The 5,597-nt window shown below is 39.9% G+C and overlaps 1 pseudogene; it reads right to left on the bottom strand.

The window, feature by feature from the left end:
• Positions 1 to 2,454, bottom strand: part of LOC128697288 (aminoacylase-1-like) — a 116,857-nt pseudogene extending 114,403 nt beyond the window's left edge.
• Between the last annotated feature and the right edge of the window lie 3,143 nt (positions 2,455 to 5,597).

Raw genomic sequence — 5,597 nt, 5'->3', positions numbered from 1 at the left:
ATGTCAGATATGAGGATGAGAAACAAGATGGGAGCGAGTACTGTGCCTTGTGAAACAGATCTTTTCACCGTAGCCGCCTAAGACTTTACTCTGTTAACTACTACTCTTTGTTTTCTGTTTGTGAGGAAATTATAGGTCCATCTACCAACTTTTTCTGTTATTCCTTTAGCACGCATTTTGTGCGCTATTACACCATGGTCACACTTGTCGAAGGCTTTTGCAAAGTCTGCATATATTACATCTGCATTCTTTTTGTCTTCTAGTGCATCTAGGACCTTGTCGTAGTGATCCAGTAGCTGAAACAGACAGGAGCGACCTGTTCTAAACTCATGTTGCCCTGGATTGTGTAACTGATGGGTTTCTAGATGGGTGGTGATCATGCTTCTTAGGACCCTTTCGAAGATTTTTATGATTTGGGATGTTAGTGCTATTGGTCTGTAGTTCTTTGCTATTGCTTTACTGCCCCCTTTGTGGAGTGGGGCTATGTCTGTTGTTTTTAGTAACTGTGGGACGACCCCCGTGTCCATGCTCCCTCTCCACAGGATGGTAAAAGCTCGTGATAGGGGCTTCTTGCAGTTCTTGATGAACACGGAGTTCCATGAGTCTGGCCCTGGGGCAGAGTGCATGGGCATGTCATTTATCGCCTGTTCGAAGTCATTTGGCGTCAGGAAAATATCAGATAAGCTTGTGTTAACCAAATTCTGTGGCTCTCTCATAAAAAAATCATTTCGATCTTCGACTCTTAGTCTGGTTAGCGGCTTGCTAAAAACTGAGTCATACTGTGACTTGAGTAGCTCACTCATTTCCTTGCTGTCATCTGTGTAGGACCCATCTTGTTTAAGTAGGGGCCCAATACTGGATGTTGTTTTCTGATTTGGCATAAGAAAAGAAATACTTTGGGTTTCTTTCGATTTCATTTATGGCTTTTAGTTCTTCCCGCGATTCCTGACTTCCATAAGATTCCTTTAGCTTAAGTTCGATGTTTGCCATTTCTCTGACCAGTGACTCCCTACGCATTTCAGATATATTGGCCTCTTGATTCTCGAGCAATAAAGCACTAATGTTTGTTACTGGACACAGTATGTGTCTCTGTAATGTCTTCACTAATGTTTGACACAGTTACTGGACACAGTATGTGTCTCTGTAATGTCTTCACTAATGTTTGTCTCAGTTACTGGACACAGTATGTGTCTGTGTAATGTCTTCACTAATGTTTGGTTCAGTTACTGGACACAGTATGTGTCTGTGTAATGTCTTCACTAATGTTTGGTTCAGTTACTGGACACAGTATGTGTCTGTGTAATGTCTTCACTAATGTTTGTCTCAGTTACTGGACACAGTATGTGTCTGTGTAATGTCTTCACTAATGTTTGTCTCAGTTACTGGACACAGTATGTGTCTGTGTAATGTCTTCACTAATTTCTAAACTAACTAACTGGTCTTCAATGTTCTGTTAACTAAGTTATAATAGTGAAGAACTGTTAATTAACAAGTGTAATAGTTTCAGTAGCAAAATTAATAGTTGAAAACAAAGATTACAACAATTACATTATTACAATAATATTATTACAGAGGAATATTAACTCAGACTAAATACTGGTGGACAAAATGGTTCTCAAAACTAACAATCATTGAGTTGGAATGAAAGGTTGAAAATACTGGAACTGTCCATCATTGTTGATAGTCAGAAATATGATACCCAAGTATAACTACTTAAAAGATCTTGAAAAAAAAAGGAATTTCTAGTATCTTAGCAAGGATAACAAGGCTTCTCAATTGTAGCTTAAGACAAAACAGAACCAAAGGGGGATAAATTTTTCTTTAAAGAATTAAAACTGGTAATAAGTCGTAAAAACCTCTGAAATATATAAAAAAGTCTGATTAAATAATAATCGAAGATAGTTTAAGTTAGATTAGGTTAGGTTAGGTTAAGTTAGGTTAGTTTTGTCAGGAAACAGGACAAGAGTTTCCTGACGAGGGTCTTAGACATATGATGACCCACAGATGGAGCTTTTGGCCATCTGACCGAGGCCTTCCACTGACTTACCATTCCACCCGTTAAAAAATATGGTTGTGAGTATAATGAAGAATAATGATAGAAGAAGAAAGATGAAAGTTTATCTGTGCTGCAGAAGCCATAAATGGATAATTTGACTCACAGGAAACACTGGAACAACATCAGTGTGAGAGTTGAGCAGCAGTGATGGTAGACTTGGGTCTTGTCCTACAAGTGTCATCAACACAACGGGCAGCCCAGGAACATATTCTATCACCTCACACTTGACACCTAATTCCTTCGCTTGTTCCTGCAGAAATCTGGTGCAGGAAGCTGTCAGGGAGAAGCATTTCAATGACAAACTGTAATAAACCATGGAACTGGTGGGGGTTAGAACCCATGACGAGTGAGTTCCAGGCTATGAGCATGGAACTGGTGGAGGTTAGAACCCATGGCGAGTGAGTCGTAAAACTCCAGCCATGAGTTGTAACACTAACAGTTTAGTGGGTTGTTGACAATCGTGCTATTTCGAATTCGTGAAACAAACTGTAATGATAATAAAATAAATTGTAATTCAATATTTTTTTTTTCATTCTGATCTACATAATGTACTAAACAGTATTTGTGTAATGTCCTTAATGTTGCCTTCAAGGAGACAGGATGATGACTTTATGATGGAGAAGAGTTCTTGATCTCAGTAACTGGGGCTAGTCTCGTTTTAGATCAAACACAAGTGCTTCTCACTTCCCAGACTCTGTATGACTCTTACGGATTTACAGTTTACCTGTGAAAGTAAAACGAGTCCCTTTATTTATTAACATTAATTTTTGCCCTGAGGAGGAGAGCAGAGAGGCAATTATTTTGTTAGAAGGAAGATGGGGCCAAGAGACTTATTTTGAAGCACCATTATTGTTATGATTGCATTTATTTAGGGAGCTGATGCTCCCACGTCTCCCTTGGCGCAGTTCTGTAAACTCATATGGGCCCAACAAGCAAATTATTTTGAGACATGATTTTTCAAAAGTACATGTACTTAACCTTTAAACGATTACAAGTTCCCAATGGATTACCCAATATGTGCCCATAACCCCGTTTCACCAGACTGTGGAGATCATCATCGTTATTACCAGCTCTATTAGGTACCAGCATGTCTTCAAATGATATCAATAGCTTAGTTTAACTTTACTAATGTATAGCTAGGAACAAGACAGGTAACAGTTTAATATAATTTAATCATGGAATATACCTGGAGAGTATTACGAGGGTCAACGGCCCGAGGCCCGGTCCATGACCAAGCCTTGCATTGAATCAGGGTATGATCAACCACGTTGCTGTGTTCCTTCTTTCTTATGTTCTTGTGTAATCCAAGGCACGCCCTACAGCACGGCTGGTCAGGTACTGATTTTACGTGTCTCTCCAGTTCCCTCTTGAAGACATCACTCGAAGACTGCTGGCACGCAGTTGAACAATTTTGGGCCCCTGACACTGTTATCTTTTAGTGCATTCATGACACAGCTGATTGGGGGATATTGCACTGGCTGCCAAGACTTTTTTTTTCCAGGTGTATATTATGATGTATCTTCTTACCAAGGAATAAAGGTTAAGGGACTTCAAAAATTCCCAGCAGTTGATGTGTTTTATTGTACTTATACGTTCAGTGAAAGTTCTCTGTATATTATTCAGGTCTGCAATTTCGCCTGCCTTGAAAGAGGCCGTTAGTGCACAGCAGTACTCCAGCCTTGAGAGATCAGGTGATTTAAAGAGAATCATCATCGGCTTGGCATCCCTAGTTTTGAAGGTTCACATTATCCATCTTACTATTTTCCAGCAGATATTATAGAAACAGTGTTGTGATCTTCGACGGTGAGATTTTCTGACATTTACACTCCAAAGCTATTCAAACACTTTAATTTCTCGCTCTATTGAGTGATTAGAATTGGTTTTATTACTGTGCATAAGTTTTTATTTCTTCAACTTTTCCATAGCAGAGTAATTGAAATTTGTGTGCACTGAATTTCATATAGTTCTCCGAGGTCCATCTGTAGACTTCGTTATTGCAGTACACTGTCCTCAATGGATGACACTGTAATGCACATTCTGGTATCATCAGCAAAGGAGGACACAGTGCTGTGATTTACATCTCTATCTGTGATGGACACGATGTTGAGTAAAAGTATGGGAGCGTGTACTGTGTATTGTGGAACAGAGCTTTTTAATGGAGCCGCCTCGGACTTTACTCTGTTTACTATTACTCTTCGTGTTCTATTGGTTAAGAAGTTATAGATCCATCTACCCACTTTTCCTGTTTGTTTTTTTTAATCAAGCATTTTATGTGCTATTACATCACGATGTCACCTGTCGAAGGATTTCAGTTTGTCCTCCAGTGCATCCAAGACCATGTCATAGTAGTCCAGTAGTTGTGAGAGGCAGGAGCGACCATCCAAGACCATGTCATAGGGGTCCAGTAGTTGTGAGAGGCAGGAGCGACCATCCAAGACCATGTCATAGTGGTCAAGTAGTTGTGAGAGGTAGGAGCGACCATCAAAGACCATGTCATAGTGGTCCAGTAGTTGTGAGAGGCAGTAGCGACCATCCAAGACCATGTCATTTTGGTCCAGTAGTTGTGAGCGGCAGGACTGACCTGCTCTAAACCCATGCTGCCCTGGATTGTAATTGGTGGGAGTTCACGTGGTTTGCAATCTTGCTTCTTACAGTCCTTCAAAGATTTTTATGATGTGGGATGCTAGTGCTATCGGTCTTTAATTTTTTTTTTTTTGCAATTGCTTTTCTGCCACAATTGTAGAGTAGGGCGTTATTCATTGTTTTCAGTGACTGTGGGATGACTCCCATGTCCCTACCTCCCTTTCCATAGAATATTTAAGTCACGTGATAGGGGCTTCTTGCAGTTCATGATGAACACGGAGTTCCATGAGTCTGGGCCTGGGGCTAAGTGCACGGGCGTGTCATTTACTGAATTTTGAAAGTCTTCTAGTGTTAACATTATATAAAAAAATTTGAAACTAAGCAGCTTTTGAGTCTCGGTCACAACAAATGCATTTAGATTGCCAACCCTTAGTCTGGTTAATGGTTCACTAAACACCGAGCCATACTGGGACTTCCGTATCTCAGTTCTTTGCTGTCATCTGTGTATGTCTCATCTCGTGTAAGCAAGTGTTCTATACTGATGTGTTTCCTTGCCTTAGATTTGGCATAAGAAAAGAAACATTTTGGATTTCTTTTATTTTAAATTAATGCTTCAATTTCTTTGTGTTTTCTAGCTCCTGTATGATTCCTTGAGCTTAAGTTCGATATTTACCATTTCTCTGGCCAGTACCTCCTTCCGTGTCCCAGAGAGGCTGGCCCCTGTAGGCATCTCTGTGATTTTTTCTTTTGCCTGTAGAGGAAGAGTCTCTTTATATATAGGTTATGTCTTCTTCTCTTTTTTTCATAGGGTAATGTGCCATGAACATACCTCAAGTGCCACAGAGTTAATTCTTTCTAGGCACAGGTTTGGATCCGTGTTGTTTAGGATGTCGTTCCAGCATTTTTCGTTGAGGACAAAGTTAATTTGCTCCAACTGTTTCTGTTACTGAAGATGAAT

This window comes from Cherax quadricarinatus, unplaced genomic scaffold (assembly GCF_038502225.1).
Source record: "Cherax quadricarinatus isolate ZL_2023a unplaced genomic scaffold, ASM3850222v1 Contig369, whole genome shotgun sequence".
Taxonomy (NCBI): domain Eukaryota; kingdom Metazoa; phylum Arthropoda; class Malacostraca; order Decapoda; family Parastacidae; genus Cherax; species Cherax quadricarinatus.
Note: the sequence above shows the minus strand (reverse complement) of the source record. Positions and strands in the feature narration are given on the sequence as shown.